The 22910-nt window shown below is 39.0% G+C and overlaps 1 protein-coding gene and 43 non-coding genes across 44 annotated transcripts in view; all 44 read right to left on the bottom strand.

Moving 5' to 3' along the window:
* Positions 1–22910, bottom strand: part of LOC100537530 (uncharacterized) — an 858077-nt gene that overhangs the window by 519691 nt on the left and 315476 nt on the right. The window lies entirely within an intron of this gene.
* On the bottom strand, positions 3198–3316 carry LOC137495160 (5S ribosomal RNA). The gene has a single exon (XR_011015078.1). It is a non-coding gene; the product is annotated as a 5S ribosomal RNA (ribosomal RNA).
* LOC137495161 (5S ribosomal RNA) lies at positions 3375–3493 on the bottom strand. Its single transcript, XR_011015079.1, has one exon. It is a non-coding gene; the product is annotated as a 5S ribosomal RNA (ribosomal RNA).
* LOC137491977 (5S ribosomal RNA) lies at positions 3552–3670 on the bottom strand. Its single transcript, XR_011011949.1, has one exon. It is a non-coding gene; the product is annotated as a 5S ribosomal RNA (ribosomal RNA).
* Positions 3729–3847, bottom strand: LOC137495162 (5S ribosomal RNA). The gene has a single exon (XR_011015080.1). It is a non-coding gene; the product is annotated as a 5S ribosomal RNA (ribosomal RNA).
* Positions 3906–4024, bottom strand: LOC137493822 (5S ribosomal RNA). Its single transcript, XR_011013796.1, has one exon. It is a non-coding gene; the product is annotated as a 5S ribosomal RNA (ribosomal RNA).
* LOC137493520 (5S ribosomal RNA) lies at positions 4083–4201 on the bottom strand. The gene has a single exon (XR_011013492.2). It is a non-coding gene; the product is annotated as a 5S ribosomal RNA (ribosomal RNA).
* LOC137495163 (5S ribosomal RNA) lies at positions 4260–4378 on the bottom strand. The gene has a single exon (XR_011015081.1). It is a non-coding gene; the product is annotated as a 5S ribosomal RNA (ribosomal RNA).
* On the bottom strand, positions 4437–4555 carry LOC137492776 (5S ribosomal RNA). Its single transcript, XR_011012749.2, has one exon. It is a non-coding gene; the product is annotated as a 5S ribosomal RNA (ribosomal RNA).
* LOC137494060 (5S ribosomal RNA) lies at positions 4614–4732 on the bottom strand. Its single transcript, XR_011014035.2, has one exon. It is a non-coding gene; the product is annotated as a 5S ribosomal RNA (ribosomal RNA).
* LOC137495164 (5S ribosomal RNA) lies at positions 4791–4909 on the bottom strand. The gene has a single exon (XR_011015083.1). It is a non-coding gene; the product is annotated as a 5S ribosomal RNA (ribosomal RNA).
* LOC141383083 (5S ribosomal RNA) lies at positions 4968–5086 on the bottom strand. Its single transcript, XR_012404049.1, has one exon. It is a non-coding gene; the product is annotated as a 5S ribosomal RNA (ribosomal RNA).
* Positions 5145–5263, bottom strand: LOC141382744 (5S ribosomal RNA). Its single transcript, XR_012403684.1, has one exon. It is a non-coding gene; the product is annotated as a 5S ribosomal RNA (ribosomal RNA).
* On the bottom strand, positions 5322–5440 carry LOC141383082 (5S ribosomal RNA). Its single transcript, XR_012404048.1, has one exon. It is a non-coding gene; the product is annotated as a 5S ribosomal RNA (ribosomal RNA).
* Positions 5499–5617, bottom strand: LOC141383081 (5S ribosomal RNA). Its single transcript, XR_012404047.1, has one exon. It is a non-coding gene; the product is annotated as a 5S ribosomal RNA (ribosomal RNA).
* On the bottom strand, positions 5676–5794 carry LOC141382743 (5S ribosomal RNA). The gene has a single exon (XR_012403683.1). It is a non-coding gene; the product is annotated as a 5S ribosomal RNA (ribosomal RNA).
* LOC141383080 (5S ribosomal RNA) lies at positions 5853–5971 on the bottom strand. The gene has a single exon (XR_012404046.1). It is a non-coding gene; the product is annotated as a 5S ribosomal RNA (ribosomal RNA).
* On the bottom strand, positions 6030–6148 carry LOC141383078 (5S ribosomal RNA). The gene has a single exon (XR_012404044.1). It is a non-coding gene; the product is annotated as a 5S ribosomal RNA (ribosomal RNA).
* LOC141383077 (5S ribosomal RNA) lies at positions 6207–6325 on the bottom strand. Its single transcript, XR_012404043.1, has one exon. It is a non-coding gene; the product is annotated as a 5S ribosomal RNA (ribosomal RNA).
* On the bottom strand, positions 6384–6502 carry LOC141382742 (5S ribosomal RNA). Its single transcript, XR_012403682.1, has one exon. It is a non-coding gene; the product is annotated as a 5S ribosomal RNA (ribosomal RNA).
* LOC141382741 (5S ribosomal RNA) lies at positions 6561–6679 on the bottom strand. The gene has a single exon (XR_012403681.1). It is a non-coding gene; the product is annotated as a 5S ribosomal RNA (ribosomal RNA).
* Positions 6738–6856, bottom strand: LOC141382740 (5S ribosomal RNA). The gene has a single exon (XR_012403680.1). It is a non-coding gene; the product is annotated as a 5S ribosomal RNA (ribosomal RNA).
* Positions 6915–7033, bottom strand: LOC141382739 (5S ribosomal RNA). Its single transcript, XR_012403679.1, has one exon. It is a non-coding gene; the product is annotated as a 5S ribosomal RNA (ribosomal RNA).
* On the bottom strand, positions 7092–7210 carry LOC141383076 (5S ribosomal RNA). The gene has a single exon (XR_012404042.1). It is a non-coding gene; the product is annotated as a 5S ribosomal RNA (ribosomal RNA).
* LOC141382738 (5S ribosomal RNA) lies at positions 7269–7387 on the bottom strand. Its single transcript, XR_012403678.1, has one exon. It is a non-coding gene; the product is annotated as a 5S ribosomal RNA (ribosomal RNA).
* On the bottom strand, positions 7446–7564 carry LOC141383075 (5S ribosomal RNA). The gene has a single exon (XR_012404041.1). It is a non-coding gene; the product is annotated as a 5S ribosomal RNA (ribosomal RNA).
* LOC141383658 (5S ribosomal RNA) lies at positions 7623–7741 on the bottom strand. The gene has a single exon (XR_012404688.1). It is a non-coding gene; the product is annotated as a 5S ribosomal RNA (ribosomal RNA).
* LOC141382737 (5S ribosomal RNA) lies at positions 7800–7918 on the bottom strand. Its single transcript, XR_012403677.1, has one exon. It is a non-coding gene; the product is annotated as a 5S ribosomal RNA (ribosomal RNA).
* Positions 7977–8095, bottom strand: LOC141383074 (5S ribosomal RNA). Its single transcript, XR_012404040.1, has one exon. It is a non-coding gene; the product is annotated as a 5S ribosomal RNA (ribosomal RNA).
* On the bottom strand, positions 8154–8272 carry LOC141383073 (5S ribosomal RNA). Its single transcript, XR_012404039.1, has one exon. It is a non-coding gene; the product is annotated as a 5S ribosomal RNA (ribosomal RNA).
* Positions 8331–8449, bottom strand: LOC141383072 (5S ribosomal RNA). Its single transcript, XR_012404038.1, has one exon. It is a non-coding gene; the product is annotated as a 5S ribosomal RNA (ribosomal RNA).
* On the bottom strand, positions 8508–8626 carry LOC141382736 (5S ribosomal RNA). The gene has a single exon (XR_012403676.1). It is a non-coding gene; the product is annotated as a 5S ribosomal RNA (ribosomal RNA).
* Positions 8685–8803, bottom strand: LOC141382735 (5S ribosomal RNA). The gene has a single exon (XR_012403675.1). It is a non-coding gene; the product is annotated as a 5S ribosomal RNA (ribosomal RNA).
* LOC137495219 (5S ribosomal RNA) lies at positions 14613–14731 on the bottom strand. The gene has a single exon (XR_011015138.1). It is a non-coding gene; the product is annotated as a 5S ribosomal RNA (ribosomal RNA).
* LOC137493635 (5S ribosomal RNA) lies at positions 14790–14908 on the bottom strand. Its single transcript, XR_011013610.1, has one exon. It is a non-coding gene; the product is annotated as a 5S ribosomal RNA (ribosomal RNA).
* On the bottom strand, positions 14967–15085 carry LOC137494129 (5S ribosomal RNA). The gene has a single exon (XR_011014104.1). It is a non-coding gene; the product is annotated as a 5S ribosomal RNA (ribosomal RNA).
* LOC137494116 (5S ribosomal RNA) lies at positions 15144–15262 on the bottom strand. Its single transcript, XR_011014091.1, has one exon. It is a non-coding gene; the product is annotated as a 5S ribosomal RNA (ribosomal RNA).
* LOC137493817 (5S ribosomal RNA) lies at positions 15321–15439 on the bottom strand. The gene has a single exon (XR_011013791.1). It is a non-coding gene; the product is annotated as a 5S ribosomal RNA (ribosomal RNA).
* Positions 15498–15616, bottom strand: LOC137493610 (5S ribosomal RNA). Its single transcript, XR_011013585.1, has one exon. It is a non-coding gene; the product is annotated as a 5S ribosomal RNA (ribosomal RNA).
* On the bottom strand, positions 15675–15793 carry LOC137493720 (5S ribosomal RNA). The gene has a single exon (XR_011013695.1). It is a non-coding gene; the product is annotated as a 5S ribosomal RNA (ribosomal RNA).
* Positions 15852–15970, bottom strand: LOC137493742 (5S ribosomal RNA). Its single transcript, XR_011013717.1, has one exon. It is a non-coding gene; the product is annotated as a 5S ribosomal RNA (ribosomal RNA).
* On the bottom strand, positions 16029–16147 carry LOC137494150 (5S ribosomal RNA). Its single transcript, XR_011014125.1, has one exon. It is a non-coding gene; the product is annotated as a 5S ribosomal RNA (ribosomal RNA).
* Positions 16206–16324, bottom strand: LOC137494023 (5S ribosomal RNA). Its single transcript, XR_011013998.1, has one exon. It is a non-coding gene; the product is annotated as a 5S ribosomal RNA (ribosomal RNA).
* Positions 22025–22143, bottom strand: LOC137494140 (5S ribosomal RNA). Its single transcript, XR_011014115.1, has one exon. It is a non-coding gene; the product is annotated as a 5S ribosomal RNA (ribosomal RNA).

Genomic DNA, 22910 nt, shown 5'->3' with positions numbered 1-22910 from the left:
TTTAAAATATTATTTATTTATAACCTATGCGTTTAAAAACGAAACCGCATTAAATATGGGGCCTTATGAAAATGAATGTTTCTATGCACAATAACTGAACTTAATGTGTTATTTAAAATATCTATATTACGCTCCAAGCATTCGCCAAAAGGAATATATTTTTACGTAAAAACACAGAACATAGCTGAATAGAGTGTTGCCTGCTTTAGACGATAGGTTATTAATTATATTATAAATGGTTATGTTCAGGTCAGTGAAATAATACCTTTAATAAATAAAATGGTGGGCCAGTGATTCCCTCGCTGTCATCAGTGCATGGGTTAATGAGCTTAGGAGAATTCTGCTTTGCATTTTTCTATGCATTACTAACATCACTAAACCAGACATTTGTTTTATAAGTTAACCAAATATTCGCGCAGATTCAGCAGTTTTTTTCTGACGCGTTTGCCATTCATGCCAGTCAGTGAAAAAAGAAGTAACTGTGGCCCTGTTTGCAGGTATTAAGATTCGTTTTCATCAATCTGATGCAACTTTTATTATTTACAGGACGTAAAAATGCAATTAAAAGTTTCAAATCAATTCAATTCAATTCAATTCAATTCAATTCAACTCAAAAGTTCAATTCAAAAGACTAGCCTATTTTATGCATTAAATAATGAAATATAACTAATTTCCTTTATTTCTGATCAGACCATGCATTTTAGACTATTTTACAATTGTAATATGTGCATATGCTTTTTTTAAAATAACATTCGTCTAACAAATATTTTAGCACATCGAAAGTAATTAAATGACCTGTTTTTGATTAAAAACCTTTATGCAAAAGGATCAGAAATTGATCGCGCACGCGTAGGAAAATGCAGTTATGTGACACATGACATGCATGGCTCCTATGCCGCGTTTTTAGGATAAATTGGCATATAGGTGCTGCTTTGAATAGAATAAAACTATTTAAAAACACATTAAAAACTTCACAAAGCGTATCTTATGGAAAAACACCAATTGCCGGGCTCTGCTTTCGGTTTTAAAAGAATCAAGCAGCTTTAAAAAAATATAATTTGCTGAAGAGAAATGACAGAAAAAAAAGATTAAACATATCGGGACTGTTAAAAGAACATTTCTCTTTAATATATTCTTTCGACTCCGAAACATCAGCTAAGATTATGAATTACGGAGTGTCTCTATTCCCTGCTTCAGCAGTGCGTGGCTGGTTATGAACGAGGAGGCGGAGAGAATGCGCTGTTTAGTTTCGGCTTGATATATTTAAATAAAAACTAACACAGAACTGCTTTTAACGCTCAAAAAGTTAAACTAAAATGCACAACTCTTGTTGGTTGCACCCGCGGGATGCACAATAAACCTAACACGCCATTATTTTAATTCTATATTCGTGAAGAATGAGCCACGAGATTGAGATTTTTGAAGGTGCTCTCCAGCGGCGAAGTTCCTGGCAGAGTAGCGGGTGAAAAAATGTGCATGCAGAAATTGAACAAGAGGAATAACATTTTAAATTATATAACAAGCATTGTATTCTTTCTAATCCCCGCCCAGTTTTAATACAAGTTGTGTTCTTCAATATTTGTGGCTGGGAAGTTTATTAAGAATATATTTATAATTATATATTATTAAATAATTACATATATATATGTGTGTGTGTGTGTGTATATATATATATATATATATATATATATATATATATATAKAGAGAGAGAGAGAGAGAGAGAGAGAGAGAGAGAGAGAGAGAGCCATTACAAGTAAAACAACAACAACAAAAAACAACAATTTTACTTTAAAGAAAAACAGATGTTTTGAGAAAAAAAAACTGAACAAAACTGAAACCAAATTATTAAAACTAAACTTGCGGGACTTTATTTATGTCCTGTGGCAAAATTATTTTTATTATACTTTAAGTTATCTGCTTGAAGTAGGCTAGGTCACATTTATCAATGGTAAGTTTTAGTCTAAGTTTACATCAATAACAATGTGCATTGTCCTTTACCATACAAAAAAGGAAGAAAAAACATTATTATACACCATAGTAGCCGCAAATCTTTTTAAATGCATTAAAAAAGCAAGCACATATCTTAGCCTTACCTTGAGTTTGTTCACATTCTGCCAGTATTAACATACATGCTGTATTTTATTACAGTTCATTTTGATGAATTAGGTCTAACTGACAGCTTTTTCTTCTTTTTTTCGCGGTTATGCGGCATTATATTTCACACGCATATGCAAGGTGACTGAAATTGAAATTAAAATACCAAACATACTGAGCCATTAATTAAAAAACAAAACAACAGTTATAGCTTCTTTAAAGGAGAACATTGACGTTTTGAAAAAAAAAAAAAAAACTGAACTGAAACTAAATTATTAAAGATAAACCTGCGAGACTTAATTTATGTTATGTCCTGCGGCAAAATTTGTTTTATTATACTTTCAGTGATCTCCTTAAGGTAGGTCAATTTATTTATTTATTTATTTGCTTTTGATGAAGCAGCATTCAACTTAAGCTCTTTAGACCATGCCCCTGACCGTTTCTCAGTGTTTCGCCGCAATATCTTTAAATAAATAATTTATTTAGGCCTAATTTCATTATTAATTAGTTTTCATTATTCGTTTATTATTATGTACAATTGTTGAGACATAAAATAAGATAGTAAAATATAATCAACAACGAAAATTAAAACAAAAACAGAAATAAAAACATAAATGAAAATGTCTTGTCTTAGTCCTATCAAAATAGCAAACACTGAACATCTCTCTATATTTAGGCTAAAAGACTGCTTTATTTATTTATTTAAGACTACTTATTTGTACTGAATGTTTGTGCTTTCATGTTAGTTGTCTTTTATTTCTTCAATTCTATTTTCCAAAACTAGTCCTCTTTGCACTTAAAAAGTTTACAATAAAGTGTGTTAACAAATTTTAAATGATTAATGAAGGAATTATAATGCTTTGACTTATTGTTTAATCTCATTTACAAGCACAGTAGCATATTTAAAGCTGCTGTAAAGGCTATTTCTGTCCGTTCGCATCCCGTCCCTTTGCGCCCCCTGGCGGCTCATTCACAAGCTGCTGTCATATACTAAAAACAGAGCGGCAGTTATTTCAAACGGCGGCGGTATAAGACGCGGCGGTAATAGTCACTTTGAACTCTCACCTACTGTAAATCAGCTGCCAAATGAAGCACTTCGAAAAGCTTACAGCACCTGGTATTCCCAGGCGGTCTCCCATCCAAGTACTAACCAGGCCCGACCCTGCTTTACTTCCGAGTTCAGATGAGATCGGGCATTTCCAGGGTGGTATGGCCGTAAGCGAAAGAGGATGTCAAGCGTTGGCTATTTAAATCAGCTGCCAAATGAAGCACTTCGAAAAGCTTACAGCACCTGGTATTCCCAGGCGGTCTCCCATCCAAGTACTAACCAGGCCCGACCCTGCTTTACTTCCGAGTTCAGATGAGATCGGGCATTTCCAGGGTGGTATGGCCGTAAGCGAAAGAGGATGTCAAGCGTTGGCTATTTAAATCAGCTGCCAAATGAAGCACTTCGAAAAGCTTACAGCACCTGGTATTCCCAGGCGGTCTCCCATCCAAGTACTAACCGGGCCCGACCCTGCTTTACTTCCGAGTTCAGATGAGATCGGGTATTTCCAGGGTGGTATGGCCGTAAGCGAAAGAGGATGTCAAGCGTTGGCTATTTAAATCAGCTGCCAAATGAAGCACTTCGAAAAGCTTACAGCACCTGGTATTCCCAGGCGGTCTCCCATCCAAGTACTAACCAGGCCCGACCCTGCTTTACTTCCGAGTTCAGATGAGATCGGGCATTTCCAGGGTGGTATGGCCGTAAGCGAAAGAGGATGTCAAGCGTTGGCTATTTAAATCAGCTGCCAAATGAAGCACTTCGAAAAGCTTACAGCACCTGGTATTCCCAGGCGGTCTCCCATCCAAGTACTAACTGGGCCCGACCCTGCTTTACTTCCGAGTTCAGATGAGATCGGGCATTTCCAGGGTGGTATGGCCGTAAGCGAAAGAGGATGTCAAGCGTTGGCTATTTAAATCAGCTGCCAAATGAAGCACTTCGAAAAGCTTACAGCACCTGGTATTCCCAGGCGGTCTCCCATCCAAGTACTAACCGGGGCCGACCCTGCTTTACTTCCGAGTTCAGATGAGATCGGGCATTTCCAGGGTGGTATGGCCGTAAGCGAAAGAGGATGTCAAGCGTTGGCTATTTAAATCAGCTGCCAAATGAAGCACTTCGAAAAGCTTACAGCACCTGGTATTCCCAGGCGGTCTCCCATCCAAGTACTAACCAGGCCCGACCCTGCTTTACTTCCGAGTTCAGATGAGATCGGGCATTTCCAGGGTGGTATGGCCGTAAGCGAAAGAGGATGTCAAGCGTTGGCTATTTAAATCAGCTGCCAAATGAAGCACTTCGAAAAGCTTACAGCACCTGGTATTCCCAGGCGGTCTCCCATCCAAGTACTAACCAGGCCCGACCCTGCTTTACTTCCGAGTTCAGATGAGATCGGGCATTTCCAGGGTGGTATGGCCGTAAGCGAAAGAGGATGTCAAGCGTTGGCTATTTAAATCAGCTGCCAAATGAAGCACTTCGAAAAGCTTACAGCACCTGGTATTCCCAGGCGGTCTCCCATCCAAGTACTAACCAGGCCCGACCCTGCTTTACTTCCGAGTTCAGATGAGATCGGGCATTTCCAGGGTGGTATGGCCGTAAGCGAAAGAGGATGTCAAGCGTTGGCTATTTAAATCAGCTGCCAAATGAAGCACTTCGAAAAGCTTACAGCACCTGGTATTCCCAGGCGGTCTCCCATCCAAGTACTAACCAGGCCCGACCCTGCTTTACTTCCGAGTTCAGATGAGATCGGGCATTTCCAGGGTGGTATGGCCGTAAGCGAAAGAGGATGTCAAGCGTTGGCTATTTAAATCAGCTGCCAAATGAAGCACTTCGAAAAGCTTACAGCACCTGGTATTCCCAGGCGGTCTCCCATCCAAGTACTAACCGGGCCCGACCCTGCTTTACTTCCGAGTTCAGATGAGATCGGGCATTTCCAGGGTGGTATGGCCGTAAGCGAAAGAGGATGTCAAGCGTTGGCTATTTAAATCAGCTGCCAAATGAAGCACTTCGAAAAGCTTACAGCACCTGGTATTCCCAGGCGGTCTCCCATCCAAGTACTAACCAGGCCCGACCCTGCTTTACTTCCGAGTTCAGATGAGATCGGGCATTTCCAGGGTGGTATGGCCGTAAGCGAAAGAGGATGTCAAGCGTTGGCTATTTAAATCAGCTGCCAAATGAAGCACTTCGAAAAGCTTACAGCACCTGGTATTCCCAGGCGGTCTCCCATCCAAGTACTAACCGGGCCCGACCCTGCTTTACTTCCGAGTTCAGATGAGATCGGGCATTTCCAGGGTGGTATGGCCGTAAGCGAAAGAGGATGTCAAGCGTTGGCTATTTAAATCAGCTGCCAAATGAAGCACTTCGAAAAGCTTACAGCACCTGGTATTCCCAGGCGGTCTCCCATCCAAGTACTAACCGGGCCCGACCCTGCTTTACTTCCGAGTTCAGATGAGATCGGGCATTTCCAGGGTGGTATGGCCGTAAGCGAAAGAGGATGTCAAGCGTTGGCTATTTAAATCAGCTGCCAAATGAAGCACTTCGAAAAGCTTACAGCACCTGGTATTCCCAGGCGGTCTCCCATCCAAGTACTAACCAGGCCCGACCCTGCTTTACTTCCGAGTTCAGATGAGATCGGGCATTTCCAGGGTGGTATGGCCGTAAGCGAAAGAGGATGTCAAGCGTTGGCTATTTAAATCAGCTGCCAAATGAAGCACTTCGAAAAGCTTACAGCACCTGGTATTCCCAGGCGGTCTCCCATCCAAGTACTAACCGGGCCCGACCCTGCTTTACTTCCGAGTTCAGATGAGATCGGGCATTTCCAGGGTGGTATGGCCGTAAGCGAAAGAGCATGTCAAGCGTTGGCTATTTAAATCAGCTGCCAAATGAAGCACTTCGAAAAGCTTACAGCACCTGGTATTCCCAGGCGGTCTCCCATCCAAGTACTAACCGGGCCCGACCCTGCTTTACTTCCGAGTTCAGATGAGATCGGGCATTTCCAGGGTGGTATGGCCGTAAGCGAAAGAGGATGTCAAGCGTTGGCTATTTAAATCAGCTGCCAAATGAAGCACTTCGAAAAGCTTACAGCACCTGGTATTCCCAGGCGGTCTCCCATCCAAGTACTAACCGGGCCCGACCCTGCTTTACTTCCGAGTTCAGATGAGATCGGGCATTTCCAGGGTGGTATGGCCGTAAGCGAAAGAGGATGTCAAGCGTTGGCTATTTAAATCAGCTGCCAAATGAAGCACTTCGAAAAGCTTACAGCACCTGGTATTCCCAGGCGGTCTCCCATCCAAGTACTAACCAGGCCCGACCCTGCTTTACTTCCGAGTTCAGATGAGATCGGGCATTTCCAGGGTGGTATGGCCGTAAGCGAAAAAGGATGTCAAGCGTTGGCTATTTAAATCAGCTGCCAAATGAAGCACTTCGAAAAGCTTACAGCACCTGGTATTCCCAGGCGGTCTCCCATCCAAGTACTAACCAGGCCCGACCCTGCTTTACTTCCGAGTTCAGATGAGATCGGGCATTTCCAGGGTGGTATGGCCGTAAGCGAAAGAGGATGTCAAGCGTTGGCTATTTAAATCAGCTGCCAAATGAAGCACTTCGAAAAGCTTACAGCACCTGGTATTCCCAGGCGGTCTCCCATCCAAGTACTAACCAGGCCCGACCCTGCTTTACTTCCGAGTTCAGATGAGATCGGGCATTTCCAGGGTGGTATGGCCGTAAGCGAAAGAGGATGTCAAGCGTTGGCTATTTAAATCAGCTGCCAAATGAAGCACTTCGAAAAGCTTACAGCACCTGGTATTCCCAGGCGGTCTCCCATCCAAGTACTAACCAGGCCCGACCCTGCTTTACTTCCGAGTTCAGATGAGATCGGGCATTTCCAGGGTGGTATGGCCGTAAGCGAAAGAGGATGTCAAGCGTTGGCTATTTAAATCAGCTGCCAAATGAAGCACTTCGAAAAGCTTACAGCACCTGGTATTCCCAGGCGGTCTCCCATCCAAGTACTAACCGGGCCCGACCCTGCTTTACTTCCGAGTTCAGATGAGATCGGGCATTTCCAGGGTGGTATGGCCGTAAGCGAAAGAGGATGTCAAGCGTTGGCTATTTAAATCAGCTGCCAAATGAGGCACTTCGAAAAGCTTACAGCACCTGGTATTCCCAGGCGGTCTCCCATCCAAGTACTAACCAGGCCCGACCCTGCTTTACTTCCGAGTTCAGATGAGATCGGGCATTTCCAGGGTGGTATGGCCGTAAGCGAAAGAGGATGTCAAGCGTTGGCTATTTAAATCAGCTGCCAAATGAAGCACTTCGAAAAGCTTACAGCACCTGGTATTCCCAGGCGGTCTCCCATCCAAGTACTAACCGGGCCCGACCCTGCTTTACTTCCGAGTTCAGATGAGATCGGGCATTTCCAGGGTGGTATGGCCGTAAGCGAAAGAGGATGTCAAGCGTTGGCTATTTAAATCAGCTGCCAAATGAAGCACTTCGAAAAGCTTACAGCACCTGGTATTCCCAGGCGGTCTCCCATCCAAGTACTAACCGGGCCCGATCCTGCTTTACTTCCGAGTTCTGATGAGATCGGGCATTTCCAGGGTGGTATGGCCGTAAGCGAAAGAGGATGTCAAGCGTTGGCTATTTAAATCAGCTGCCAAATGAAGCACTTCGAAAAGCTTACAGCACCTGGTATTCCCAGGCGGTCTCCCATCCAAGTACTAACCAGGCCCGACCCTGCTTTACTTCCGAGTTCAGATGAGATCGGGCATTTCCAGGGTGGTATGGCCGTAAGCGAAAGAGGATGTCAAGCGTTGGCTATTTAAATCAGCTGCCAAATGAAGCACTTCGAAAAGCTTACAGCACCTGGTATTCCCAGGCGGTCTCCCATCCAAGTACTAACCGGGCCCGACCCTGCTTTACTTCCGAGTTCAGATGAGATCGGGCATTTCCAGGGTGGTATGGCCGTAAGCGAAAGAGGATGTCAAGCGTTGGCTATTTAAATCAGCTGCCAAATGAAGCACTTCGAAAAGCTTACAGCACCTGGTATTCCCAGGCGGTCTCCCATCCAAGTACTAACCGGGCCCGACCCTGCTTTACTTCCGAGTTCAGATGAGATCGGGCATTTCCAGGGTGGTATGGCCGTAAGCGAAAGAGGATGTCAAGCGTTGGCTATTTAAATCAGCTGCCAAATGAAGCACTTCGAAAAGCTTACAGCACCTGGTATTCCCAGGCGGTCTCCCATCCAAGTACTAACCGGGCCCGACCCTGCTTTACTTCCGAGTTCAGATGAGATCGGGCATTTCCAGGGTGGTATGGCCGTAAGCGAAAGAGGATGTCAAGCGTTGGCTATTTAAATCAGCTGCCAAATGAAGCACTTCGAAAAGCTTACAGCACCTGGTATTCCCAGGCGGTCTCCCATCCAAGTACTAACCAGGCCCGACCCTGCTTTACTTCCGAGTTCAGATGAGATCGGGCATTTCCAGGGTGGTATGGCCGTAAGCGAAAGAGGATGTCAAGCGTTGGCTATTTAAATCAGCTGCCAAATGAAGCACTTCGAAAAGCTTACAGCACCTGGTATTCCCAGGCGGTCTCCCATCCAAGTACTAACCAGGCCCGACCCTGCTTTACTTCCGAGTTCAGATGAGATCGGGCATTTCCAGGGTGGTATGGCCGTAAGCGAAAGAGGATGTCAAGCGTTGGCTATTTAAATCAGCTGCCAAATGAAGCACTTCGAAAAGCTTACAGCACCTGGTATTCCCAGGCGGTCTCCCATCCAAGTACTAACCAGGCCCGACCCTGCTTTACTTCCGAGTTCAGATGAGATCGGGCATTTCTTTTTTTTTTTTTTTTTTTTTTTTTTTAAATAAACATTCTTCATAAAATAACATCCTCTTTGGGCATTTTCCACTTTAAATCACTTAAAACATTATACACTTCATCATTAAACACATCATAAAAGCTTGGTAACATGTCTTCTCCTTTAAAATACCAGTACAGTCTTTCTATGTATCTTTCCATTTTTCGTTTTAGTACATTCCACACATTTAAAACAACTTTTTCCAGCTTTGCTACATTTCTTCTTTCCCACACACATTTTTTAATCATCATTATGAGAAGATTTACAAACTTTTTGTTTTTGTTTTCCATATTCCATCCGAACATCACAAGAGTATTCCATTCCAATTGTTCTTCATCCCAATCTTTCAATAAATCTTTTAGCATTTTTTGGCATTTCATGTAAAAACATTCTAATTCTTTACAGTATAAAAACAGGTGTAAAATTCCTTCATCTTCTTGAAAACAAACCTTACATGTTGCATTTGGTTCTCTCTGTATCTTTGTTAAAATGCACTCAGTAAAAATTGCCTTGTGTCTTATAAAATATTCAAAACATTCCAATCTTGTTTCTATTATTTTCCCTCTCATGTTTTTCCATATATTTTCCTTTTTCACACTATTCAATCTTTGTACCCAAAAGTTATTTGCTATAGGTTCTTGAAATACACTATCTCTAAAATACACATAAAAGTCTTTCAGTAAACAATCTTTAAAATCACAAAGCTTTCCTTTTAAATAGACATGTATGACTTTTTCATTCCCACATTCTTCCATATTTTCTATTCTTGTAATCCATTCTTTTGGTATGGCACCTTTGACCGTTTCAAGTTTATTTTCTATTTCCTTTACACTGTATTCCTCTTTAGCTTCTTCCATTAAGTCTACTATATATTGCTTAGTTAAAAATCCCTTTTTGAATTCATAAAGAACATCCCTTATTCTTAAAATCCCGACATCCATCCATTTTTTAAAAAATAGTTCCTTCCCTTCTTTTAAAATACATTTATTTAAAAACAAAGGTTGATTTAACAAGTTTTCTCTTCCCTTTACTTGGTAAAATACTCCATCTAAAAATTTCCCCCATGCACTTAAAATTTCTTGATAAAACCCTGGTAACTTTTCCGTCATCCAGTTTTTTGTTTTTAACCAAAGAATGTCTTCTCCTAAGTTAAAATTGCCAACTTTGTTTAAAAAATATTTCATAACCTTTTTCCATTCTGTTGAGTTCTCCTCTTGTAAAAGCTTTTTAACTATTTTGACTCTAAGACAATTCTTCCTTTGTTTAATATCAATCAATCCTATCCCTCCTTCTTCTGTTGCTCCTATTATTGTATTGTACGCAATTCTTGGGGGTTTCCCCTCCCATAAAAAATCTTGAACACACTTTTTCAATCTCGCTTCTATCCAACATGGCATTTCTGTTACATATAATTTATACCATAGCTTTGATGTCATTAAAACATTTAATATTAAGGCTTTCCCCTTTAAACAAAGTTCTCTCATCCTCCAAAAATTTAATCTTGATTCTATTCCTCTTATTAGATCATCCCACATCTTTTCTGTTGCTTTTCTTTCATTTTTACCAATTAAAATTCCTAAAATTTTCAGTTCTTCTACTTCTCTAAATTGAAAACAATCTGTTAAAATATCTGCTTTACCAAACCTCATATATTGTGTTTTATTTTCATTTATTTTGCTTCCTGTTCCCTTACAAAACTCCTGTACTTTTTTCATGGCTTCTTTTACACTCTTTTTCTCCTTCACTATTATTGTTGTATCATCAGCATACTGGTATATTTTTCCTTCATCCTCCTCTTCTTCTATTTTTATTCCTTTAATTTTAGTTTCTTGTTTTATTGCTAACCCTAAAGGTTCTGCGATTAGGGAATATAATAGCGCTGAAAGAGGACATCCTTGTCTAATCGATCTTGTAATTTTAAAACAATCTGTTAAAAAACCATTACATTTTACTTTTGTTAAAGCCCCTTTATATAAAATTTTAATCCAATTAATAAAATTCTCTCCAAATCCAAATGTTTTGAGTACATCAAATAAGTAAGTATGTTCGACTCTGTCAAAAGCCTTTTCAAAATCTACACTAATTAAAAAACCATTCATCTTCTTTTCTTGTAAATAATCTATTGTGCTTTTAATACTCATTGTTACATCTGCTATATCTCTCCCTTTTATTGCATATGCTTGATTTGATTTAATTAATTTAGGCATCACTTCCTTTAATCTATTTGCTAAAACTTTTGCTAAAATCTTTAAATCTGTATTCAACATTGTTATTGGTCTATAATTTTGTAATTCAGTTTTTGCTCCTTTTCTTTTATATATTAACTTCATTAATCCCATCCCCATTCTTTCATTCATCTCTTTACATTTAAAAATTTCTTTAAAAACTTCTTTAAGTATTCCTTTTAAAATATCTTTAAAAACAATATAAAATTCATTTCCTATTCCATCTATACCTGGACTTTTCTTTTTATTTAGTTGATTTATTGCACTTTCAATCTCTTCTTCATCTATATCTCTGTCACATTCTTTGTTGTCATCTTTTTCTAATTTTACTTTTATATAATTTAGAATCTTCCTTTCTTTTTCTTCATCAATACCTTTTGCTTCAAAAAGATCTTCATAAAAATGTTTGATTTCTTCTAGTATTTCTATGTTTCCTTTCGCAATTTTTCCATTTCTCCCTTTAATTTCCTTTAGTATTCCTGCTTTACCTCTTTGCTTCTCTAAATCAAAAAAGAATTTCGTGCATTTTTCCCCTTCTACTGTGTATTTAGATCTGCTCCTCAACATTGCCCCCTTATATTTGTCTTCTTCTAAATCTCGTAATTTTTGCTCTATTTCTTTGATTTTTTCAATATCTTTATTTTCTTTGTTTAATTCTTTTTCTAAGGATCTTTTAACTTCTTTTTCTGTATACTTTTTACATCTTTGTAGTACTGCACAATATTTGATTGTGTATTTTCTTATTTGGTATTTTGTGTTTTCCCACCATATCCTTTTATCTTCATCATACATTCTATTTTCTTTTTCTTTCTCTATTATTTCTTTGACTTTTTGAACATAATCTTCATTTTTTAAAATGGTTGTGTTTAAAATCCAAGTTCCTGGTCCTTTTTGTATGTTATCTACATTCACTTTAAAATGCAAGAGCTTATGATCACTAAAACTGTTCTCTTCATACTGTATGTTTTCTATAAAATTCTCAATATTCCTAGTACATAATATAAAATCTATTCTTGTTTGACATATAAAATCTCCAACTATTTGTCTCCTTGAAAACTCTCTTTTTTCTTTGTTATTTTCCCTCCATATGTCTATTAAATTATTTTCTTTTATTAGCTCCTTTAGTTCTTTCCTTGCTGTGTCAGATTTAAAAACCATTCCATCTGCCATGTCTTGTTTATTAAAAACTGTATTAAAATCTCCTACCATTATTATTTTTTTATATCTCTCAATTACCTTATTTAAAATCTTAAAAAACTCTTTTTTATCTTTCTCTTCCGTTGGTGCATGTATATTGGCTATAATCATTTCTTGTCCTTCATAGTTTACTTCTATCACTAAACAATTTCCATTGTTGTCTTTATACACGATTTTTTTAATATTTAAAACATCTTTTTTTATTAAAAATGCCACCCCTCTTCCAGTTTTGCCATCACCATTGTTATATAAGATATCCCCCTCCCACTTTTTTTAAAAATCTTCCATTACATAATCTTTCCAGTTTGTTTCTTGTAATACTATCATGTCCTTATTTTTACATTTTTCTCTTATTTTCTCAAATTTCCCTTTTTCCATCATACCTCTTGCATTAAAAGATACACATTTTAAAACCATTAAAAGAAATAAAAATAAAATTAAAAACCTAAAAATCATTATTACTCATCATCTCCCTCCATTTCCTTTAACACTTCATATCTGTTCATGTTTTTCATTCTTGTAGTAAATTTTCTCTTTGTACTTTCTAGATTAGGTTTAATCTTTAATGTCCTTCTTCGAATTGTTCTTCTCTCCTCTCTGTCCATTTTAATTTCTTCTTCTCTTCCAATTTCATTACTTTTTTCTTCATTTCTTTGTCCAGTCTTCACCTCATTGTCTCCACACATCTGAGAGTTGTCCATTGTTTCCATTTCTATGTTTTCATTATCCTCTTCTTCTCTTTTCTCAGTTCCTTTGAAAAGCGTTTGTCTCTCCCTTTCTTCCAATATCAGTCTTTCATTTGCTTCATTTTGCATTTTTCCTCTCTCTTCTTCATGTCTTTCTTCACAAAAAATGTCATCTTCATTATTCCTCTTATGCATTTTCTTATCCTCTTGAATTTCTTTTCCATTTTGTATCTCTTTCAGTAAGTCTTTTGGTTGTAAAACTCCTGCTTGTTCTTCTCCTTCATTTTGTTCTACATTGTTTACTTTATGCACTTGCCTGCTTATCTGGTTTCTCTCTTCTCCTTCCTCTGCCTCCATCCAACATTCACATTTTGCTAAAATTTGGAGGCATTCCGGGCATTTAATTGCATCACAGTTTCTTGCAAAATGTCCTCTTTCTTCGCACTTAAAGCACCTAAAGTCTGGGCAGTCCTTCATCACATGCTCCGGGCTCATACACAGCCTACAAGTCTTAACTTGGTGGCTGTGCATCACCCGGAAATATTGTGGTCCTTCTGCCGTTTCAAACTTCGTGCTATATGGAAGCGAAGCCACCTCCTTGGGAAACCGTGTCTTTATGAACCTTGTCCCATCCTCAATCTCAGTGCCCGGATATGTCCTCCTTTTAATTTTTGATAAGGGGCTAACACCCCATCCATCCAATTTTTCTAATATTACACTATCCTCCAGATAAACAGGCAAGTGCATAAAGGAGACAACATAGTCTCTGTTTTGTAACATTTTAACTTCACAGTTCTCTTCATTTATTGTTAGTCCATCAATCAGTTTGTCACAAGTTTCTTCCTCTTCTAAAGTTATTTCATATTCTTTGTCCTTTCTCGGTCTTATTGCCAAAATTCTCCCATGTCCACATTTTTCTGTTAACGCCTTAATAATGTCTGAAACTCTCACCTCTTTTACTTTGTCCACGTTTAGTATTACAGTTGCTTCCTTCAAGTACTTCTTTCCTCTCCTTTCATGTTGTCTTTCCTGTTGCTGATTTTCTTGTCGTTCCATGTTAGCCATGTTTGTTTCTCCTCCTCGTGCTGTGTTGTTTCCCATCTGTTTTCCCTCTCGTACTCCCGTGTCGTCTCCTCTTTGCTTTTCACCATCCATCTCTGTGTTACTTTCTCCTCTTGTTTTGCCCGAAAGTCCAGTGAATTTGTCCTTTGTGCTTTCCATTGTCCCAAAAAAATCCGAGCAAAAAAGGTGAATAACCACCTTCCAGCTAGCACATGTGCTGCTGTCAGGTGGTTTAAACTCCAAAAATAAAAATAATAACTCCTTAAACTATATTAAACACCCAAAAAAAACTAAATAAAACAACAAAAGAAAGGGAGAGCCTTTCTCTCCCGTCTGCAGCCTTTCACTTCCTGTTTGCACACTAACTCCCTCTAGCGTACCCAGGGTGGTATGGCCGTAAGCGAAAGAGGCTGTCAAGCGTTGGCTATTTAAATCAGCTGCCAAATGAAGCAATTCGAAAAGCTTACAGCACCTGGTATTCCCAGGCGGTCTCCCATCCAAGTACTAACCAGGCCCGACCCTGCTTTACTTCCGAGTTCAGATGAGATCGGGCATTTCCAGGGTGGTATGGCCGTAAGCGAAAGAGGGTGTCAAGCATTGGCTATTTAAATCAGCTGCCAAATGAAGCACTTCGAAAAGCTTACAGCACCTGGTATTCCCAGGCGGTCTACCATCCAAGTACTAACCAGGCCCGACCCTGCTTTACTTCCGAGTTCAGATGAGATCGGGCATTTCCAGGGTGGTATGGCCGTAAGCGAAAGAGGGTGTCAAGCATTGGCTATTTAAATCAGCTGCCAAATGAAGCACTTCAAAAAGCTTACAGCACCTGGTATTCCCAGGCGGTCTCCCATCCAAGTACTAACCAGGCCAGATCCTGCATTACTTCCGAGTTCAGATGAGATCGGGCATTTCCAGGGTGGTATGGCCGTAAGCGAAAGAGGGTGTCAAGCGTTGGCTATTTAAATCAGCTGCCAAATGAAGCACTTCGAAAAGCATACAGCACCTGGTATTCCCAGGCGGTCTCCCATCCAAGTACTAACCAGGCCCGACCCTGCTTTACTTCCAAGTTCAGATGAGATCGGGCATTTCCAGGGTGTTATGGCCGTAAGCGAAAGAGGCTGTCAAGCGTTGGCTATTTAAATCAGCTGCCAAATGAAGCACTTCGAAAAGCTTACAGCACCTGGTATTCCCAGGCGGTCTCCCATCCAAGCACTAACCAGGCCCGACCCTGCTTTACTTCCGAGTTCAGATGAGATCGGGCATTTCCAGGGTGGTATGGCCGTAAGCGAAAGAGGGTGTCAAGCATTGGCTATTTAAATCAGCTGCCAAATGAAGCACTTCAAAAAGCTTACAGCACCTGGTATTCCCAGGCGGTCTCCCATCCAAGCACTAACCAGGCCCGACCCTGCTTTACTTCCGAGTTCAGATGAGATCGGGTATTTCCAGGGTGGTATGGCCGTAAGCGAAAGAGGCTGTCAAGCGTTGGCTATTTAAATCAGCTGCCAAATGAAGCACTTCGAAAAGCTTACAGCACCTGGTATTCCCAGGCGGTCTCCCATCCAAGTACTAACCAGGCCCGACCCTGCTTTACTTCCGAGTTCAGATGAGATCGGGCATTTCCAGGGTGGTATGGCCGTGAGCGAAAGAGGCTGTCAAGCGTTGGCTATTTAAATCAGCTGCCAAATGAAGCACTTCGAAAAGCTTACAGCACCTGGTATTCCCAGGCGGTCTCCCATCCAAGTACTAACCAGGCCCGACCCTGCTTTACTTCCGAGTTCAGATGAGATCGGGCATTTCCAGGGTGGTATGGCCGTAAGGGAAAGAGGCTGTCAAGCGTTGGCTATTTAAATCAGCTGCCAAATGAAGCACTTCGAAAAGCTTACAGCACCTGGTATTCCCAGGCGGTCTCCTATCCAAGTACTAACCAGGCCAGATCCTGCATTACTTCCGAGTTCAGATGAGATCGGGCATTTCCAGGGTGGTATGGCCGTAAGCGAAAGAGGGTGTCAAGCGTTGGCTATTTAAATCAGCTGCCAAATGAAGCACTTCGAAAAGCTTACAGCACCTGGTATTCCCAGGCGGTCTCCCATCCAAGTACTAACCAGGCCCGACCCTGCTTTACTTCCGAGTTCAGATGAGATCGGGCATTTCCAGGGTGGTATGGACGTAAGGGAATGAGGGTGTCAAGCATTGGCTATTTAAATCAGCTGCCAAATGAAGCACTTCGAAAAGCTTTTTTTTTTTTTTTTTTTTTTTTTTTAATTGAAAAAACTTAAAAATGAAATACATCATATGTAAACATTTCATAAAACATATACAAAGAACAATCTGTACATTATACATTGCTACCAAATCATCATAAACATGACATTTCACATTCACTTATATCTAGCATATCAGTCATCTTATTTTTTCCAATCAACTTAAAAATTAAGCATCAATCCCTTTTTGTGGTCTACCGTTATAAGCTCATTTTCATGAATAAAAGCTTCCTCAAAAACATCTTTTCTTAGATATTTCCACATTAAATACACATTCTTTCTAACTACACTTTTAAACATGACATTCACGTCTATTATTTTTGCTTCAAAATATGCCATATTCCTCCTTGCCCATATTGCATACCTTGCATGACTCAGAAAAAAATTACATAAATTTACATTTTTTTCTTTGCAATTTGTATTTTCTCCAAATAAGAACAGTTGTTTCCATTCATTTCCTTGTGCATTTTTTCCCCAATTGTCTTTTATCAGTTGTTTCAGTTTTTCATGAAAAAATCCCAGCTCCTTACATTCAAAGAAAATGTGCATCAGGGTCTCTGGATCAGACTTACATACATCACACTCCCTGTTTACATTTCGGTTTATTTGATGAATCACAACCTTTGTGTATATTCTATTATGCCGTAACTTAAAATCTAAATTTTCACAGTCTAAGCTGTTATATTTCACATTTAAATTTTTCCAAATTGTTTTAACATTTAAATTTGGGAACAATTTTGGCCACACATTTTCAGATGCAGGCAGTTTGATTTCCTTTTCCACAAATATTCCATATATAGTTTTTGTTATTACATCAGATAAACATATCTTTTTACCATTTTTGACAATAAACATTTCTGGCATTCCCCAATTTCCTGGTCTGGCACTTTCTCTCTCAATCATTTCAACCCATCTCTTTGGTAAGCTAACTCTGATGTTTTCACAAACAGAGTCTACTTGTGATTTTTTTATTTCATCATCCCACTCCACCACAGAGTCATAAATAGCTCTGTTTGGTAAAAAACCTTTGACAAATTCATATACCATGTCTTTTACTTGTCTTATTCCAGCTTTCATATACAGTCTATTATAAAACATCCTCCCTCTCATCTGTATCTTTGGATTCAGAAATACTGGCTGCTTATGTATTTGATTTATATTTTCACACTCATATCCCACTTCCATTACAAATTCAGACCAAGCACTGCATACTTCTTGATAAAATACAGGTATGTTTTCATACATTGGTTTCTTTAAAGACATGAAAACCCCTTCTTCTCCACATCCACTACTTTTACTCAAATATTCTCTCATAAAACCTTTCCACCCAAATTCCTCATTACCATATAGAAGTTTTTTCATTATTTTCACTCTTAATGCTTTCTTTTTAATATTAAGATCAATCAGCTTTAAACCTCCTTCTGTGTAGTCTGCTATTAATGTTTTGTTGGATATTTTGACTCCTTTCCCTCCCCATATGAAATTATTCAGAACCTCTTTTATCTCATTTAAAACCCACACCGGTAAGTCAACTGCTCCTAAAATATAGTTACATTTAGTTAGAAGCAATGAATTCACAACTGTGATTTTGCCCTTTAGTCTTAATTCTCTTAATTTCCAGTATCCTAAAACTTTTTTAATTTTATTTAAGATACCCGTCCATGTGGCATTTGTTGCTTCTTTTGTATTTACTCCTATATTAACTCCAAGAATCACTGTTTGTTCTTTTGCAACTTTGAAAGGTATATCACACCCACTCAACCCCACCCCACCTATACTCATTATTTCAGATTTTTCTATATTGATTTTAGCTCCTGATGCTTTCCCATATACTTCTATATGATTCATTATTCGTTTTATACTTCTCATGTCCCTTACTGTGAACGTTGTATCATCTGCGTACTGATGAATTAAACTCACACCACCATATGGTATTTGAATTCCTCTTATTTCCTTATCTTGCTTTACTAGTGTTGCCAGCGATTCTATAGATATTGAGTATAGCATCGCTGACAACGGACATCCCTGCCTCACTGATCTTTCCAATGGAAAGGTGTTTGTTAAAACTCCATTCACTTTTACACAACTTTTTGCATTTTTATACAACAGCTTTATCCAATTTAAAATCTTCTCTCCAAACCCATATCTTCTCATTGCTTGTTCCATGAAATTGTGTTCTACCCTGTCAAATGCTTTATTTAGGTCAATGCATAGCATTAATCCTCCTTCTCCATCTTTGTCCATGCTGCTCACAACATCTCTAATTGTGCATATTGTGTCAGTGATGTCCCTCCCTGGTATGCCATGAGCTTGATTAGGTGATATTATGCTTCTCACTACTCTTTTTATTCTATTAGCTAAAATTTTTGTTAGAATCTTATAATCTGTGTTTAAAAGACTTAAAGGTCTATAATTTTCCAAATTTAGCGGACTGCATTTATTCTTGTAGAGTATGGTGATTACTCCCAAACCTGTTGATTCTGGTATCTCTCTTCTTTCTTCCATATGTTTAAATAATTTCATCAGTATCGGTGTTAATATCTCTTCAAAAGTTTTATAAAACTCATGCGTTAACCCATCTGACCCTGGACTTTTATTCACTTTTGTTTCTTTTATTGCTTGTTTTATTTCTTCTATGTTTATATCTCTTTCACATGTCTCCCTTTCTTCATCACTTAACTTAACGTTTACAGTATTTAAAACTTTGTCCACATATTCCTGTTTTGTATTCTCTTTCTTAAAAAGTCTTTCATAAAATAATTGTACTGTTTCCAATATTTTTACATAATCTGTTATCTTTTCACCATTTTCATTTTTTAGTTCTGTAATGTAATTTTTCCTCTGCTTTCCCTTTTCCAAATTTAGAAAGTATTTTGTACACCTCTCCCCTTCAAGTGCATACTTTGTCCTGCTTCTCACTTTTGCACCTTCACATTTTTCTGTTTCATACATCTCCAATACCCCTTTTATCCTCAGAAAGTTTTCTTTTGTGTACTCAGGGTTGTTTTCTATTTTCTCTAAATTATTTCTCATGCTTTCCATCTCCATTTTTCTCTTAAAGTTCCTCTGTTTTGAATATCGTATACTTCTTATTTTTATTTTCTCTTTCAAATCCTCCCACCACTCGCATACATTATTTTCAAATAATGGATTTTCCATTTCATACCTTATACATCTTTCAATGCTCTCCCTATATGCCTCTTCTTTTAATAAACTTGCATTCAGGCACCACATCCCCCCACCCCTTGATTCTAAATTTAAACTCATCTTTACAATCATAGCAGCATGATCTCCTATTTCAATAAACTTATAACTTACATTTTTCACATACTGCAATATATCCCTTTTTACTAAACATAAGTCTATACGACTTTGTTTTAAAACCCCTACTACTATTTGCCTTCTTGAGAATTCCCTCTTGAATGGGTTCTCCTCCCTCCAGGCATCCACCATGTTCTCACTTTGCATTAATTCATTTAAGTATCTTCTGGATGCATCTGATTTAAAATTAATACTTTTTGACACATCAAGCCTTGTGCACCAAACATTAAAATCTCCAACTACTATGCAGTTACCTGTGCACAGTGGTTTCATTGTTTTAAAAACCTCTTTTCTTTCAGTTTCTATGTTAGGAGCATATAAATTAAGCAATCTAAAGGATTCATTGTAATACATGAAGTCTATTCCCAACAATCTACCATTACCATCGTTATGTATTTGCTTTACATTATGTATTCCTCCCTTTTTAAGCAAAATCGCCACACCGCATGCTCTCTGACTTCCATGATTTACATAAATCTCTTCTCCCCAAACTTTTTTTATATCACTCATTTTATCATTTGACCAATGTGTTTCTTGCAAACAAATTACATCTGTTTTGAACTTTCTAATCACCCTCTCAAACTTTTCCATTTCTCTTAGTCCATTGCAGTTCAAACAGGCAATTTTCAGCAAGTCACACATTGCATATAGTATAAAAAAGAGGAGAACCCACATTTGAAAATGTCTTCAGATCTTACTTTTTTGTAGTCTCTTCTTCAGTGCCTTTCATTTTCCTTTTCAGCATCTTGATATTTCCGGCACTCATGTCCATTTCCTCCTCCAGTTGTATCAGTGGTGTCTCTAAAATTCTTGTCATGAAGTCTCTTCCTCTTTGATTTTCCTTGTGCTCCTTCCCATCTTGGTTCGCTTTTTCTTGACCTCCTTTCTTACCATTCCCTCCTCCTTCAAATAATAATTCCTCTTCCTCTTGAACCACTTGCTTCTGCGGGAATTTTCCCATGGCATCTTGTGAGTCATCCATCGGCTCTTGTACTTCTTCTCCAGCCCTTCGTTCTACCATTATATCTTCTTCATTCTGTTCATCTTCTTCATCTTTTTCCTTTCCTGTTATTGCCTCCTCCACACTTTCATATAGATCCAGAGAGCTTCCCATGATTTCTTCCTCTGGAATTCTGCATACACACATTGCAGTGACCATCTTACACAACTTGCATTTTCCTTTGTCACATTCGCGCACATAATGACCCTGAATGCCACATTTATAACACTTAAAGTTAGGGCAGTCTCTTACAATGTGTCCTGGTTGGATACAGACTCTGCAGACTTTCACCTGTCTGTCATGTATGACCCTAAAATGTTCTGTTCCTGTCAGCGTCTCAAACTTTGTTGAGTATGGTAGCGATTTCACAGTATCTGTGAACTTAACTTTTAGAAATCTTGTTCCATCTGCAATATCCGTTCCTGGCCACATTCTCCTTTTGACAGGTGAAGCTGCTTTCACTCCCCATTCCGTTAGTTTTCCAATTATTTCCTCATCTTCAATGTATGTTGGCAGATTCAGAAAAGAGACCACCATCTCATTGTTGTTTATTTCCTTTACCATTATCCGGCTGTTTTTTATCTTCAGCCCATCCAGTATTTTTTCTTTCCCTTCCTCTTCATTCATAGTTAATTCATACTCTTTTGGGTTCTTATATCTGCAGCCAATTACAACACCACAATCTTCTCTCACTTTCTTCAAAAGCTCCATCATTGTAATTTTATCTTCTCCCACAATTTCAACCAATACTGTTAGCTTTTTCTGAAAAACACGTCTTCCTTGGCCATCATCTCCATCCATGCTTACAATCTGCTCACCTCTTTGTTTTTCCATCTTAATGCTGTTTAGCCGCTGTCTTTAGCAGTCCAGTAGACAAACAAAAATAAAGATTCCCCAAACAGCAAAAATGCTGAGTGGGGAGTGATAAACTCCAACTAAAAACCTTCTTGATCCTCTTTTGGTCTTCTTAAAAAAAAACAATCCAAAAACTAGAAAGAAAAAAAAGCTTTCAAAACAAAAAGTGTTCTCACACTACTTCTTCTACCAATCTTCACACTTCCTTCCTTGCTCAATAGCGCCTCAGGCATTTGCAGGGTGGTATGGCCGTAAGCGAAAGAGGCTGTCAAGAGTTGGCTATTTAAAACAGGCACAGCACCAGGGACCGAGCGCAGCTCAGCTGGCATTGACACAGCACCTACAGAAACAATGCCCTTGAAGGCGAGAAAAAATAATGGCAGCGAAGCTGTGACACGGGGAAGTCTATCACCTGCCAAATGAAGGACTTCGAAAAGCTTACAGCACCTGGTATTCCCAGGCGGTCTCCCATCCAAGTAGTAACCAGGCCCGACCCTGATTTACTTCCGAGTTCAGATGAGAGCAGGCATTTGCAGGGTGGTATGGCCGTAAGCGAAAGAGGCTGTCAAGAGTTGGCTATTTAAAACAGGCGCAGCATCAGGGACCGAGCGCAGCTCAGCTGGCATCGACACAGCACCTACAGAAACAATGCCCTTGAAGGCGAGAAAAAATAATGGCAGCGAAGCTGTGACACGGGGAAGTCTATCAGCTGCCAAATGAAGGACTTCGAAAAGCTTACAGCACCTGGTATTCCCAGGCGGTCTCCCATCCAAGTACAAACCAGGCCCGACCCTGATTTACTTCCGAGTTCAGATGAGAGCAGGCATTTGCATTTTTTTTTTTTTTTTTTTTTTTGAAAAGCTTACAGCACCTGGTATTCCCAGGCGGTCTCCCATCCAAGTACTAACCAGGCCCGACCCTGCTTTACTTCCGAGTTCAGATGAGATCGGGCATTTCCATTTTTTTTTTTTTTTTTTTTATTATACTGTTAAAAATTCATACAATTCACTTATTTATACATATTTCACTTCAGACAAAACATTAAAAAGGTCCGTATTACATCATATCTTCACAATAAAACATTTTAAATATAAAATGTTGCAAGTAGAACTCCTTAAAGGGTATAATCACATTTTTAAAAGGGCATTTTCATTCCTGTGTCATTTAAAATCTTTGAAACTTCTTGAGTAAAAACATCATAAAAAGCTTCCTGCATGTCCTCCAACTTAAAATAATAAAACAGACATTCAACATATTTCTCCACCTTCCTCTTAAATACATTCCACACATCTAATACAGCTTTTTTCTTTTTTGCAGCAAC

This window comes from Danio rerio, chromosome 4 (assembly GCF_049306965.1).
Source record: "Danio rerio strain Tuebingen ecotype United States chromosome 4, GRCz12tu, whole genome shotgun sequence".
NCBI lineage: Eukaryota > Metazoa > Chordata > Actinopteri > Cypriniformes > Danionidae > Danio > Danio rerio.
This window is presented reverse-complemented; position numbering and strand designations above follow the sequence as displayed.